The following is a 16,047-nucleotide window of genomic DNA, read 5'->3' as shown; positions in this document are numbered from 1 at the left end:
GTGGTGAGATATCATCTCACAGAGCGAGGAACCAGCCAGTTCAGAGGCCTTACTGCCTTTAACTTAAGCTGAGAAACTGAGGGAGGCTCCTTCAAGGGTGGATGAGTGTCTCTGTCTTTCTGCAGCAGACTTGTCAGGGCCTAACTCACATACAACTTCTGCCTATGGGAAACCTACTCTCGATTAACACAACATTGTAAATCGACTATACTTCAATAAAAACATTTTTTTTAAAAAAGAAACAAATTCACAGCTCATTTACAGCAACTTTCTTAATTCTTTCATAATTCAATTGCATGGAAACTCATACTTTTGCATATATATATATATATATATATATATATATATATATATATACCAAAGAAAGAATCTAAAAATAAATATCTATGGATATGAAGATATTTGTTGCAGTGTTCTTTACAGTAATGAAAGCTGGAAACTAAACTACTGTTTAAAAATGTAATAATAGTTATGCAAATTATGACATTTCCACTCCATGGAATATTATGCAACTATTAAAATAATTATAAAAATTTATGACACTTCAGAAATATTTTTGATGTAACTGAATGAGAAAAAAGCAGAAATAAGAGTACAAAACTGTACCTACTCTCATTATTCTAATTTTGTAAAATAGCTATTCAAACAGAGAATAAGCATACAGGAACCTAGAAATATAAGATTTTTTTTTTTTCAGAAAGAACTGTATTCTGGATTTTATTATTTCTAATTTGTTTTGTTTTCATTTTGCAGTCCATTATTTTCACTGAGAGATCTGGCTACTAAAAACTTTTAAAATTAATTTTCAGCACCTAGCACATGCAAGTCATTTTGCTAAGTGTGTACAGCAAGGCACAGGTAACAGTTAAATTGCAATTCCTAAATGTAATTCCTACCTATGGAACTTTTAATGCAATTAGTGGAAAATGTATATACAGTCTTCCTTTTATATCCATGGTGGATTGATTGGTTCCAGGACCCTTTATAGATAATCAGACTCCACAGACATTCAAGTGCCTTATAAAATGATGTAGTATTTGCACATAACCTAAGCACATCCTCCCATACATATACTTTAAATCATCTCCAGATTATTAATAATACCCAATAAAATTTAAATGCTATGTAAACAGCTGTAAATACAATGTAAATACTATGTAAACAGCTGTAAATACAATGTAAATACTATAAATAGTTGCACAGTTGCTGGAGCACAGCAAATTCAAGTTTTGCTTTTTGAAAACTCCAGGAATTTTTTTTTCAATTATTTTCCATCTGAAGTTGGTTGACTCTGTGGATGTGGAGCCTGTGGATATGGAGGGCCAACTGTATGTAATATTTGAGAAAGGATAAGGGTGACATAATCTCAGAACCAAGAAAGAAATACTTAAAATCCATTCTTGAGGGAGATCGCCTACAAGCAGAATTAACCCTCAGACAAAATTTCTAGGTTTAATACAGGTAAAGCAGGACTAAATTCTAGCTGAATGTAATGTTTTGAAATTAATTAACAAAAGGAAAAGTAGTTGAAGAAGAAAAAAATCAACAAAAAGGATTTATTTAGTATGGAACCATGAGAGAATTAGATCAGTGAGGTAGAACTTGGTGATATCTATCCCGTCCTGCCCTGGAGGAAAGAGACTAATCCAGCAAGGACAAGAATGTGACCCTGAGTCAGATCCAGCCCCACAGTGCAGGTAGATACATTCAATTATCATTATCTGGGGCCATTAGCTGCCAAGGGGTTCAACTCACTGTCAACAAGCCACTGACTATAGTTCTTGGAACCTTAATAGAGGGAGAAGTGTGCTCTTAAGGTTGTTGGAAACATTCTTTCTTTTTTTCAAGTGGGGGGAGGTGATTAAGTTTATTTATTTATTTATTTTAATTTTTAATTGGAGGTATTGGGGATTGAACACAGGACCTCACGCATGCTAAGCACATGCTCTTCCACTGAGCTATACCCTTCCCGCTGCTGGAAACATTCTGATCTTGATGATTTTGTTAGTTTTCGCTGAGAAATAATGAATTAACAGTGCTCCCTGTGTGACCATCTGGTTACCAAAAGCCACCTATGAGGGAAAAATCCACCTGGGACCCTGATGACACTGGACTCTGCACCTGCAAAGCTGAGGACTGGACGCTTGAAAGGAGTGACTGCTCTGAAGTAACTGCCTTCCTTTGCCCTACCCCAGGGGCCAGAGAATTTCCTTAAACAACAACCATGCTCTCTCCTCCCTTCAATATGCAAATTCTTCACAAAGACTCAGAGAGTAGAGTGGGTTGAGCCAAGCGCTAAAGTAGAGAAACTAAAATCTATGACGTAGGCTCAGAAGAAGGGAGTATCCACACCAACGGAAGCCTCGGGAAGTGATGGGGCATGATTGTGAGTGCGGGGGTGGTGGAAGTGGAGTGACTTTTAGAAAGTCTTGGAAGAAGCTTAGTGACAAGCCTTTAAAGGTGAATGAGATTTTGCTGTGTTGACAGGAAACAAATTTTCATTTTCCATCAGGCTTGGGATTCAAGAGGCTGGGGGAAGAGTAGATTCTGATTAAGTGTGCAGTGAATTACGGGAAAGGGCACTGCCGCACGGTATTGCCGCCAACACCACCCCCCACGCCTGGGAATCCAGCCAAAGCTGTAGAGACGAATAGGGCAAAATGTGAAGTACAGCCAGAGAAAGACACTTAAAAATATAAAAATAAAACTTCAACATCTAGAGTGGGTTGCAATCTAACATTTGGAAACCCCTCAATTAAAAGGAATATAATAAACTGCTCTCAACCATAGCAGGCATAAACTGCAGTGGCGTGCCTTTCTCACTGCAAGGCTTGCCAAAACGCAGCTTGGTATTTTGAGAGTTTTACACCTAACAGAAGTGAAGAGAAAGAAATACCACTTTGGTCTCTGGGGAGCTTTGGCAATTTTCTCACTGTTAAAAGTACTCTCATAAATAGTTCAATCAACATATGTTTAAATAGATACTATACTCATTAAAATACATTTAGTGAATTAACAGGAAGATGTAACATGAATATTTTATCTCTTTTCTGGTAGTGAGCTTTTTTTAGTAGTATGCTTTTTCTTAATATTTTTGAAAATAATCAGAAAGTTCAAAAAAAGTTACAAGTATGGCAGAAGTAACTATTTTTCCTTAATCATTTGAGAATAAAATACCCATCTCATTCCCTAGTACCATGAAAACGTTGATGTGGATTTCCTACAAATAAAGACGTTCTTATCTATGCCAACAATACAAACAAAATCAGAAAATTAACCTTAATGCATTATTGCTATCAGATCTCATTCAAAGTTTGTCAAGTGTCACAATAATATTCTTTTTTTGAGATGTAATTGACATATAGCACATTATATGTTATACAACAAATAATATAAGGTATACAACATAATGACTCAATATTTGTATATATTGCAAATTCACTGCTACAATAAGTCTAGTTAACATTGCTCACCACACATAGTAAACAATATTTTTTCATGTGATGAGAACTTTTAAGATCTACTATCTTAGCAACTTTCAAATATACAATATTATTAACTGTAGTCACCATGCTGCACATTACATCCCTATGACTTATTTTATAATTTGAAGTTTGTACATTTTGACCCCTTTACCCATTTCACCTACCTCACCACCACCACCCACCTCTGACAATGACCAATTTTTTTGTTTGTTTGTTTTTAGATTCCATATATAAATGAGATTGTCTGGTGTTTGTCTTTCTGTCTGACTTATTTCACTTAGTATAATGTCCTCAAGATTATTCATGTTGTCACAAATGGCAAGATTTCCTTCTTTTTATAGCTATGTAAATTCCATTGTATGTATGGATCTACTACCTTTCCTTCATCCATTCATCCACTGATGGGCACTTAGGTTGTTTCCATGTCCTGGCTACTGTAAATAATGCTGCAGAGAACATGAGGGTGCGTGTATCTTTCTGAGTTAGTACTTTCATTTCCATCAGATAAATACTCAGAAGTGAAGCTGCCAGATCATATGGTAGTTCTATTTTTAATTTTTTGAGGAACCTCCATAGTGTCTGCACCAACTACATTCCCATCAACAGTGCACAAGGGTTCTCTTTCCCCACATCTTATGAAGGCAACAACTAAGGAGATTTATGAGTGAAACTTCCACTTTGTGTCTCTATTTATGAGATCACTGAACTTTTTAAAATAAAGCTTTTGCATAAAGTAAAAAAAACAATTGTCAACACTTGTTCTTTCTTATCTTTTTGATAATAGCCATTCTAACAGGTGTAAGGTGAGATCATTGTCATTTTGATTTGTACTTCCCTGATGATTAGTGATGTTGAACACCTTCTCTCGTACCTGTTGTCCATCCATACATCTTCTTTGGAAAAAATGTCTATTCAGACCCTCTACCCACTTTTTAATCAGACTGTTTGTGCTTTTGCTATTGAGTTACAGATTATTCATATGATGTAACATAATGTGCCCATATACTGAGCTAGACATAGAGATCATAGTTATTAGATAACTGCTAATTATACTCTCTATCTCACAACTGGAAGACTTAGACCCATGTTTAGGGCTAATACTGAAGTGATTCAAAGTGCCAAATTAGCAGATGATAAACTACATATTATCAATTACCCTGTTACAGATTCGGTAAATAAATTACATGCCTCATCGACTTGATATAAAGCATCTCTGCTGGTATTGTTCCTCCATCTGACAAAATATACACATACATACATATACACAGAGACAGACATACAAATTTACACACATGTAAAGACTACAAAGACTGAAGCATCAACTTATGGACTGCAGTTCATAAATAACACTTTTCTTGTGTGTCCTTCCTTCTCAGTAGCTACATGAACAAAATCAACCTACTGAAATACATTTCCTGTTAAAAATATCTTGCTACTTAATTACATATTTCTGACATATAAAGTGTGAGTTCTCCCCCAGCAATTGTCTATAATTTTTGGATTTAACTGTAAACAGAAAGATTTTGGTGTCTTGGTGTATAATATATCTTAACTCACTTTTCTTCTGTTTAATCAGTGAATAGTTTATTTATAGACTCACCCTGATGCCATGAGCAGAGAGCAATTTTATAATCAAGTGCAGATGTAGTTCTGAATTCAAAAATAGAGATTGTTCTTGCAAAATATACAGCACTAATTTGAATTCATCCCTGACAACACTATATGTAAATTTTATCTCTCTTGGATAACTTTCAGTCCACTGGAAAAATGAGAATATTGTTTACCGAGTGTATGAAACAATGGAAACAGTTGTGCAGTGCTAATTAATGTGGGAATTGGTAAAAGCCAATTTAGAGAACAATTGGACACTCCAAAGTAAAGCTGAACAATCATATTCCCAGCAACTCAGAAGTTCCACTCTTAGCTATTAAAGTCCTGATCTGGAAAACCCTCATGTGTGCACCAGGGGTGTGTACAGAAATGATCTGAGTGGTTATAGTTGCCTTGTTCTAAAAGGAAAACTAGAAACAGCTCAAATTTTCAGCAACAGTAAAATGGACAAATAAACTGTGGTATATTCATACAATGAAATGTATGCAATTGTATTTGAATAATTCACACAATGGATTTTGCGTATTCACATAATGGGTTGTAGTGAAAAGAAATAATTAATCTACACATATCAGGATGGATTGATCTCAAAAACACAATGTTGAGTGGGTGAAAAAAAGCAAATTACTGTATACATATTACATTTCCATTCTTCTGAAGTTCAAAATCATTAAACCTGCACAATATTATCCCAGGCTTCCCTACATTTCTGGTGAACAGATAAAGAAAAGTAAATGAATGAATACACAAAATCCGAGACAATAATTATCCAGAGAGGAGAGGAGGATTGAAGGAGATGATGGAAGGTTTCAGAAGCACTGGGTGGTGCTTATATTGGTGCTAACTGTCCACTATTATTATTTACAACGTGCATTTATGTTGCATACCCTCTCTCTACAGCTTATGTCTCACAGTGAAAAAAGATTCAAAAGATAGACATTCTACCTGATGTTGCTTTGGATGGTCTGGGAAAGGAAAGATTAAAAACATAGCTTTTCTCTGACTTGCCGGTAATTAACACTACTCAGACAAGCAGAAGTTGTAAAAATACCTCATGAATTTAAATAAAGCTCAATTTACCTTTCTCTGAAAGGTCTTTGAATAATCATAGATTGGTCATATTTCCATGCTGTGCCTACACCACTGACAGGTGCCCTGAAGTTTTTTCAGCTTCCGAGACTCCCAAGTCCCAGAGGCAGTGGGTTGAGTGGGAACATAACCTGCATTTAGTAATAATGGTGCGGACTTGCGTTTTAAACTGTGCTTCTTTCAATTGAAGACATCCAACCTGTAATAACTACATGACAGAAACGTAGCATGGCATTACTTTGATAGTTCTGGTGGGGCTGTTAAATAATAAATATCATACTTTTTTATATCTATTGTGATTTCTGCCTTCTAAAGCCTTATCACCACCTGGGAATGACCTCCACAGAGAAGACAGCTAATTCATACATATTTCTTTGTATTTTCTCCACTCTTGACATAATGAAAATGCATAGTAAAGGTGCCCTTTTTCTGTAAGTCATGATATTGATAGAGTTCACGTGTAGTAATGATGAGACAGATTTTCAGAATGTGTAAATACTTTAACTTAAATGTTATAAGTTTGGATTGTGATTTATCCAGTTCCGTGTTAGAAGTCCTAAAAGCCATCATTTAAAAAACTTACAAGTCAGGATCAGTCTTTGTGTCATATTGAAAAGTCACAGTAAATAAAGCTAAAAATTAAAGATAACTCTCCCCCCACCTCAGTTGATATTAAGAGACATTACTGCTTTCTCTCAGGACTATTTCAGTGTCTTAAATACAGTAAATTAGAATAATTAGGGATAAATTACATGAACCCTACAATTCCCCCATAGCCCTTACCCTGCCTTTTAATCAGATAACCAATGTTAATATAAATAATTGATACACTCTAAGTGTCTCCAAGTCTTCACACCTTATGGTTTTCTTTTTAATTTTGCTATGGATAGATAGTGAGCTATAGCAGGCTTTACTTCTTTGCTCTAAAGAGCACTAATTAAGCTTTTGGTGAACCGAATTGCAAATAAAACAATTCCATAGTAACAGAGGGGCTTATTATGCATTTCTTTCTATCTTCAGGGACCCAAATAAGTGCAACGTCTTTCCAACATATGCAGCTAAATCTTTTTGGTTCTGTTTGTTTTCATAAACATGTTTAATGCTTAAAATTTTTACAAAAGGTGTTTGGTTACACTTCAGAGATGAATGTATTGTCAGACAGTAACGAAACCATATTCAAGCAGGTGGAATACTGATATTTAATCCTGGCTTTTACATGTGTGCATTCAATGTGCAGGATCTGTGCTGAGTACTAGCAATATGGTGGAGTCTTGTACAAACCCTGTCACCTTTGCTGCTGAAAATCTGATAAGAAATTGCAGGAGTGATGCACCTCAGTGACAGAAGGACTACTGGGTCTGAGAACCCAGAAGAGACCCTGCTGGGGAAGCAATAACTCAGGGAGAGCCTGGCAGCAACAGAGACTTTCTGGTGAAAGGAACACTGTGCACACTCACATGGAATAGACAGAGAACAAGTTTGGTCCCAGGATGGAGAGACTCCTGTTGTGGCTGGAACACAGAGTGAAGTGTGTGTTTGGAGTGAGATTAGTCTAGAGCAGGAGGTGGTGGCCAGGCAGCTCAGGCCTCCAAGGCCACATTGTGCCTCCTAGGGAAAAATCCTCATTCTCAGGGAAATTAACAGAAATTCAAACAAAGGTAAAACTAAAGTACCAATTTGTGCCTAGCACACTTCGTTCTGCTAGAAGGAAACTTGGCAAATACATTTACATGAGTCACTTACACTTAGTACCACCCATCTCTGCACATGCAGGTCCCAAGGTGAGAAAACTTGTGTTCAAATACTAGTTTACTAATGCACGTGGCCATTGGAAATTTGCCTCACTTGGCTAAACCTTAGTTTCCTCATCCGTAAACCTAGCACAAACATTTCTACCTCAGAGAGCTGTTCAGAAAACTGAATGAGGTAATGAATGCAAAAGACCCAGTCCACGGTGAATGACTGGCACAGAGCATATCACGTGATCAATAAAAGTTCTTTCTTCTCAATCTTCCACACACTCTCTCCTGCACATGAAAGATGCCAAACGAGTGTTGTGTGAGACCACGGCCACTTACTGTCCAGCCTAGACAGACACAGGCAAAGTCTGGAGCAAGCCACCAGCTCTCTCGTCCATCCCTGCCTCTCCTTAAAGTACTTAATGCATCAAAGAGCTCATACTATTGGCAGAGTGAGATACCGCTCACCAGCCCTTCTACTGATCCACCTCCCCTCCCTATCAGCAAAAGATCATGTAGGAAGAATAAAGGGAAAAAATTCAGCCACTTTTTTTAGTTCTGATTTTGTAACTGGAATGACTATGTATTTTGTCATCCAATTAATGACACTTTTGAGATTAAAAAGGGTACATTGTCAAAAATTAGTTCAGGATAACAGGGGAAAACTGGAATACATGGTCAGCCTAGCTCTAACACACCATCACAGACACAAAAAGAAGTGATAGTAAGGTCCACCCTGTACCAACTGTGGACAAGAGAGTGAAAAATGATTATTAAAATGCTAGTGAATTCTTGCTTTCCAGGTTTTTCTCTAGGTTGGGAAACATAAAAGTTAAAGAATATCAGACTGATGAGAACCTAAAATAATTTCTATTCTGGTCTTATACTTCTATCAGTCTGATCTAAAAAAATACGTTTTACTTTAACTTATGATTTTTAGATTGACTTTGGTGTCAAATATAAATCCTGTGAGTCATTAAGTCCTAACAAGAGATATTAGTGAATTTTGTTACGGCCGCTGCCCTTTTAACATTATTTTAAACTCAAAAAAGAAGGCTCACTTCATGCTTCTCTGCAGGACATTTATTTCTATAAAATGTAGGCTGAATTTTGGTATTTTTACATGCTCTTTTTCAATTATGTTGTTAAGCTTCAATTTCTTCACACAACAAATGTTTACCGAGCAACATGTTAGGCACTGTATTAAGTATTGGGTGAGCAACAGACTCAGATCACGTCCTCAGTACAACTTGGGACGTGCAGAAAAGTGACTGACATCACAGTACACTTAGATACTGTGATGGAGATGGTATGAGAGCTCTGAGAATGTGTTTGAGGGGCATCTAATCCGGCCTCCCAGTCATCAGGACAGTATGTCCTGACCCAAAGCAGAGTTAAGATTTAGCTCTGAACAATGGAGCAGATGGAGGTAATATACTGACAGCAAAAGCAGCCTGTGCACAGGTGAAGAGAGAGCATGGGATGTTATGGGATTTCATAATGGGGAAAAAGCCACAGGTTCTGAAGAATGCTGAGATGATATGCTAAACCCTTGGGTGGAAGGGGAAGAACCCGAGCCCCCCCACCAATTTCTTGTCCAGAAACCCTCATGTGAGCAGCCCAGAGTTTCAAAGAACAATCCTATTCTATGCACAGCAGCTCTGAAGCTCCACCATGAAAATGATGCATTTTAAAGGAAATGTACAAACACTGCCTAAGTATTAGGGAAATCATAAAAAGGTATAATCAAAACATCAATAAAAGACAACTTGGAAAACACCTGGAAAGGAACTGTCTGATTTAATTGTGACTGTTCAGCATGAATTAATGAAAACAGATTATGCCTAAAAGCCTTGATATGTATGATCTGGAAAAGTGTTTACATTCTAATCGTTTGTCTGTTGTGAAACACTGTTTTTAAGGCATGATGCTTTGTCTTATGTCTGAATACACAGAAGTCAATCTGTTCCCTAAATACATTGCATCCTATAGAATAAATATCATGCTATAATATGGAAAAGTCATACTGCAATTGCCCTAATCCTCCACAAAAACTCAAGTGGGGACACCATGGATAAATAACACAATAAATTCCATAAAGATATTGGTATGGGATAGGTCCAAGTAGGTCAGTGTTTCCCTTATCTATAAAATGGTAAATTTAAATTTAACAATATTTACCTCCCTTCTACTTTCAAAATTCTAAACTACTGGAGTTAAATGGAGAAGAAACAGGAAGTATTTTTACATATATTAGAAATAAATCTGAATTAAAACCCTAAGTGAATAGATAACAAGATAAAACTAGTCATTTTGCTTTCTGATTGATATTTTTGTATCAGATTTATTCATTTATTTAACCTATTGAAAACTTGTTATCTGCCTGGCATTGTCTTAGACACTGCAAACATAATGAAAAATCAAAATAATCATGCTCCTTGTTCCCTCATGGAATGTGCTATTAGAAGAACAGGTAGATTTGAAAGGAATAAACATAGGAATGCATATACTATGTGTTATAATGAAAAAGTAGTTTGTAGAGAGACCAGACTTGCACTGGCAGATGAGAAACGAATAGGAGGTATACTGTCCCAAGTATGACCAAACTCCCTGGGGCAAGAAAGAGTCCCAAGCACATGAAAACCTGGAAGAAGGTGGCTGTGGCTGGAGCAGCCTGAGGAGGGGAGGGCTCTGGGAGGTGAAGCTGGAGGAGGAGTCAGGGACCACACCACCCGGGCCTGTGGAGGGCGCACCGTGTATGTGGTTTCCATCCTCATCGCAATGCGACTCCAGTTAAGAGTATTAAGCAAGAGAATTCCAGGATGCCCTTTGGCAGTAAAATGATTACTTGTGCCCTAGAGTAGAGAAAGGATTAAGGAGGGGTAAAGCCAACTGGACAAAATTGTTAGAAGATTCTGGCAAGATCTGAGGTGGGAGCTTATGGCGGTTTGCCAGAATGGTGGACATGAAGATGAGGAAGAAGTGGGAGATTCGACACGCACGGCAAAAGGGATGATCGGACAAGCGCTCAGAACAAATGACATTCACTTTTCATAGTCTGAAAAGATGGGTTTTCTCCTCTCATCTTTCTCTCGTATTTTTAAAGCCATTCAGATAAGAGTAGAAAATAATTGCCTTTACATTTTTCCCCCTGAAAGAGAAAATAGAAGATACATGCACACAAATGTGTAACACTTTACCAGAATATGGAGGGAAATAAAATGTTTCCAGTTTTCCACTTTAAATTCTTCCATGAGATTGAGTCCGTCTGTCTGTCTATCTCTATTATATTCTCCTTCAGAAATAGACATTCATTTGTAGCTTCTCATAATTACAAATCACCAAAAGATTATTTTCATCAACTACAAAACATTTTTAAAGACTATTAAGAATTATTGGTATTTACATTTACATTTGCAGGAAATCAAAATTCTTTCCCTTGTTTGATTTCTCTATGGTATTTGTAACTTTAACACTTCAGTGGATGCTGTTGGTTAAATACCTGACATCATTCATTTTTCAATGAATGCCAGCATAACTCATTAATCAATAATTGTTGCCATGATACAGTTCAGCCTTGTATGCTGGTGACACGACCAAAGGCCATCAACCAGAAACCAATCATGCCCCCCACCCAAGAGCTGAAAGACATCACCCAGGACACTGCTTTAGGTTTATAGGAAAGGGTTTTGATATTCTGCACATCTCCCACACACACATGATGGGGGAGTATTTTGCTAGATTACTATTCAGAAATCAGTTTGAACAGAAATATATTTAACACATCTCTCAAGTGTGGTTTGAAAAAAATCTAAGTGCACCATATATTTCACACCAATAAAGAAACTAAGCAATTCTTCCCTCCACTTGGAATAAAAGAAAGTGTCTCACTCCACATACCTTGCAGACGTTTACATCAATGTCTGTAGTCATTTCTGACACTTTACCATCTCAAAGTTCATTACATCTAGACTATTTCTTGTCAAATAATCAAACTCTCTACCTTGATTTATACTGTACATAGGTGGTTAATCTTCAGATTTTAATTGCAACTTGACTCTTTTAATCTAATTTATTGTCTCACATTCAAAGACATTTCATATATTTTATTTAAAGGTAAAACTGGAGGCAGCTACTATTTCCTTTATGAATCTTCAGTTTCTATTTGACATTTCCTTTGAGGATATAAAGATAAATTCTGTCACCCTGTTAGCTAGAATCTATTGAGGCTTTTAGATATTTTATCCAAGTATAAGAGACAAAGTGAACACATCCATGTAATTACCACCAAGATCAAAACAGACTATTACTAGCAGCCAAGAAGCCCACCTTCTTAGAGTCCAAGTCATTAACACTGCTACCAGAAGTCATCATTATCTTAACTTCCATCATCATACAGTAACTTTGTGTATTATTAATGCCTTATAAATATCATTGTGCATCATGTATTCATTGGCTTTATTCTTTCAACATTAAGTTTTCTGAGAGTCAATCGTGTTATCGAGCAGTAACTCATATGTTCTCAATGCTGTGTATTTATTTCGTTGTCTCAATGTATCAACTTTCATATGTCTACTTTACTGTTAAATGACCTTTAGGTATTTCCAGTTTGAGGCTATTAACATATGCTGCTGTGAAAACTCTTGTACATGTTTTTGTTGCACATATGCGTGCTTCTGTTCCTCTTGGGTGTATACTTCGGGGTGAAATTGTTGGATTGAATAGTAAGAGTATATCCACATCTATTAGATACTGCTAAACAATTTTCCAAGTGGTTCTACCAACTTAAATCCCCACCAGCTCCAGTGACTCCCCATCTTCACCAGCTCTTATTATCACCAGTCTTTCATTTCAGTCATTCTAGTGTGTTGTAATCGTATCTAATTGTGACATTAAAGTTTTACCTTTTGTTTCCCTAAAAAACAACAAGGTTGAGTGCATTCAATGGGATCATTTAGTCTTCTGGCATTTAAAATAATTATCATATTATTTGGACTTAAATCTACCAGTTACAGTTATTTTATAGGTTCTCGGATTCTTTTTACTCTTTTCTTGTCTCCTTTGAACATAATCAAATATTTTTCTATGCCAAATTTCTCCTTGATTAGTTTGTTTATTTATTATTTAATGATATCTTAGAGATTAAAATGAGCTTCCTTGACTTATTATGATCTAATCCACATTAGGACTTATGTCACCTGCCTAACAATGCTATGACCTGAGAACTATAACTCCATACATCTCTCATATCTTGGGTTATTGCTGTCATATATTTTAATGACACAAGAAACATATATAATATAGGTTATATATTTAATTATATATTTAACACACATATGTAACCCAGTGTTACCTTATTTTTATTATTCTTCACAGGTAAAACTCATTTAGACTTACCTGTAAATTGGTCCTGGGATTTGCATGGGTCCCTAGTCCTTGGAGTTCCTAAGGCCTATTTTTCATCTCCCCAGGACATGAGACCTTAAGGCTCTACCCAGTTTCTCAGCCTCTTACCTGAGCCTTCCACCTGCCTTATCACAGACATAGGTCACATACTAATCACCAAATACCTCCAGGTGAAAAGCAGTGTTGAGTTTGGGCCAGCTTCTAGGCGCTTCCATTTTTTCTGGAATCTTGGTTTGGATGGCATGGTGGTAGTCACGATCTCTCATCCTTGTCTTCCCAATCTTGTAAGACCACTGAAAATTCTGCTTACCCACTGTTCCTTGCGTGGCTTCCTACTTGGATTCTCTGCCTCTTCCTCTCTTCATTTTAGAATTAAAGCAGCACAGAATGTCATGCCCACACTCCTCAGTTTCCATTTCTCCAGGATTTTAGCTCCTTTTTCTTTGTAGTTCATGGATCCCTTCAAACAGATTATTTTTTTTTTTTGAGTTCAACTATTTTTCCCTCACAGGAAGACTGGACAGGCTGCCAGGTCCTCCACCACACTGGAAAGGGGAAATCTCCCTGATTTCTCATGTGTTTTCAACAAAATCCTTCTACTTTGTAAGTAGAAAATGATGGAGGGGATGATGGGGTGGGGTTGCTGAGAAGCGAGAGTTATCAGATATTTGTTTCAAAATATATTATGCATATTTTATACTAACTTCATGTTACAAAATTTAGTCAGTCTGATAATAGGATCATTTCTTTACTGCCTCTTTATGTTTTTAATTATTTGAGTAGAAAGGGATTTTTTTTAACACATCATGTCACTTCATTTAGTTTGTTCATTTTACAGAAGAAACTAAAGTCTAAATTAAGTTGAATTTTGTGTGTCATATAATTACTTATCAGCAGATCTACAACTGGAACATAGGTCTTGAGATTCCTAGTAAAGTACAATCCTCACTTGTTCTGGAAGGTTTCTTAGCCAGAGTCGTGTATGCTTTTTTCTTCTTACAAAGTTAATTAAACAAGACAGTGAGTTGTTCATTATGAAACATGGATCAGACATGTGTGTTACTGACTTGATCTTACTTTCTGTCAACATTAGCATTAAATTTTAATCAAGGATTATTCCCACATTAGTTTCTCAGACTTTTGCTGGTTTTGTTATTTTCCTTGAATTGTTTTAACTTTTTATTGAGTTATAGTTATTTTACAATGTTGTGTCAAATTCCAGTGTAGAGCACAATTTTTCAGTTATACATGAACATACATACATTCATTGTCACATTCTTTTTCACTGTGAGCTAACACAAGATCTTGTATATATTTCCCTGTGCTATACAGTATAATCTTTTTTATCTATTCTGCATATGCCTGTCAGTATCTACAATTTTTGAACTCCCAGTCTATCCCTTCCCACACCCCTCCCCCTTGGCAACCACAATTTTGTATTCTATGTCTATGAGTCTGTTTCTGTTTTGTACTTATGTTTTTTTTTTTTTTTTTTTTAGATTCCACATATGAACGATCTCATATGGTATTGTTTCTCTTTCTGGCTTACTTCACTTAGAATGACATTCTCCCAGAGCATCCATGTTGCTGCAAAATGGCATTATGTTGTCGGTTTTTATGGCTGAATAGTATTCCATTGTATAAATATACCACATCTTCTTTATCCAGTCATCTGTTGATGGACATTTAGGCTGTTTCCATGTCTTGACTTTGAATTTTTAAATATATCCAAGCAGACTAGAGACCATTCCTTATTTCAAGGGAAAACCCAAAGAGAGGTTCTTTCTTTGTTAAGTTCCTGTACATGACTTAGTAATTGAGTTTCTCTTTTATGAGATATTATCCAATAAAAACATCTCCTTTCTCATCAGAGTACTTGTAAACATGTTTCTTCTACTCTTTAATAGAATATTGCAAGGAAGCAGGCATGCAAAATTATTAGGAAACATATTAGTAAAAAAATTTTATAAACTACATACTTGGGATATTTCCCTTGATGTAACTTACATAAAATATTTCTTGGGAGTGAAATACCCCAACTATTAAAGTACCATGCTTTTCTTGTGACAGATTATAAATTTCATACTTTTCCCAGATTGTCACATAGCAAGTGATCAAGATCCTTAATCAGATAGATAAGATTGTCCTCTGTACAATGAACTTCATCAGCGAGTGGGCACAGATTTTATCAGCCACAGAAAAATATATTTGGAGGGTATAATTCATGACATTCAATTCTTCTGAGATTTGTATTTTTAAATATTGTATCATTTCTGAAATTAAGATGCATGTTATGATTGCTAACTTGCTATATTTAATTGGCAGCATTTTAAAAAATTTAATGATGCATAAAACAATGATGTATCTTACATTCACTACAGTGTCATATAGAGGGTTACCTTAAGTATTAACAAACCCTAGAGTTCTCCAAATCAGTCCAATGTAACAGATATATGTTTTGACTTAATGATCTTTACGCACTTGGGTTTGGGATTTTTTTCTCTAATTCGTGTTGGAAAAAAATTCAGAACTATGCTGTTTTGTTGTATTTCTATCCCCGGAAACCTCATATCAATCCTGGATTCCAGTAGGGTTTCCTCTTCTGCTCCTCAGTCCCTTCGGTTCTCAATTACCTCCATATCTTTTCACATACATCTCCCCTTATTTCTGCAGTGACAAAATCCTATTACCTTTTCTTTCGATGATCAGAAAGCTGC

At 36.1% G+C, this 16,047-nt stretch overlaps 1 long non-coding RNA gene across 5 annotated transcripts in view; it reads right to left on the bottom strand.

Annotated features, from left to right (window-relative positions):
- The window catches only part of LOC141577436 (uncharacterized), a 686,006-nt gene that overhangs the window by 519,088 nt on the left and 150,871 nt on the right, over positions 1-16,047 (bottom strand). The window lies entirely within an intron of this gene.

Source organism: Camelus bactrianus, chromosome 4, assembly GCF_048773025.1.
Source record: "Camelus bactrianus isolate YW-2024 breed Bactrian camel chromosome 4, ASM4877302v1, whole genome shotgun sequence".
In the NCBI taxonomy this organism is placed as follows: domain Eukaryota; kingdom Metazoa; phylum Chordata; class Mammalia; order Artiodactyla; family Camelidae; genus Camelus; species Camelus bactrianus.
This window is presented reverse-complemented; position numbering and strand designations above follow the sequence as displayed.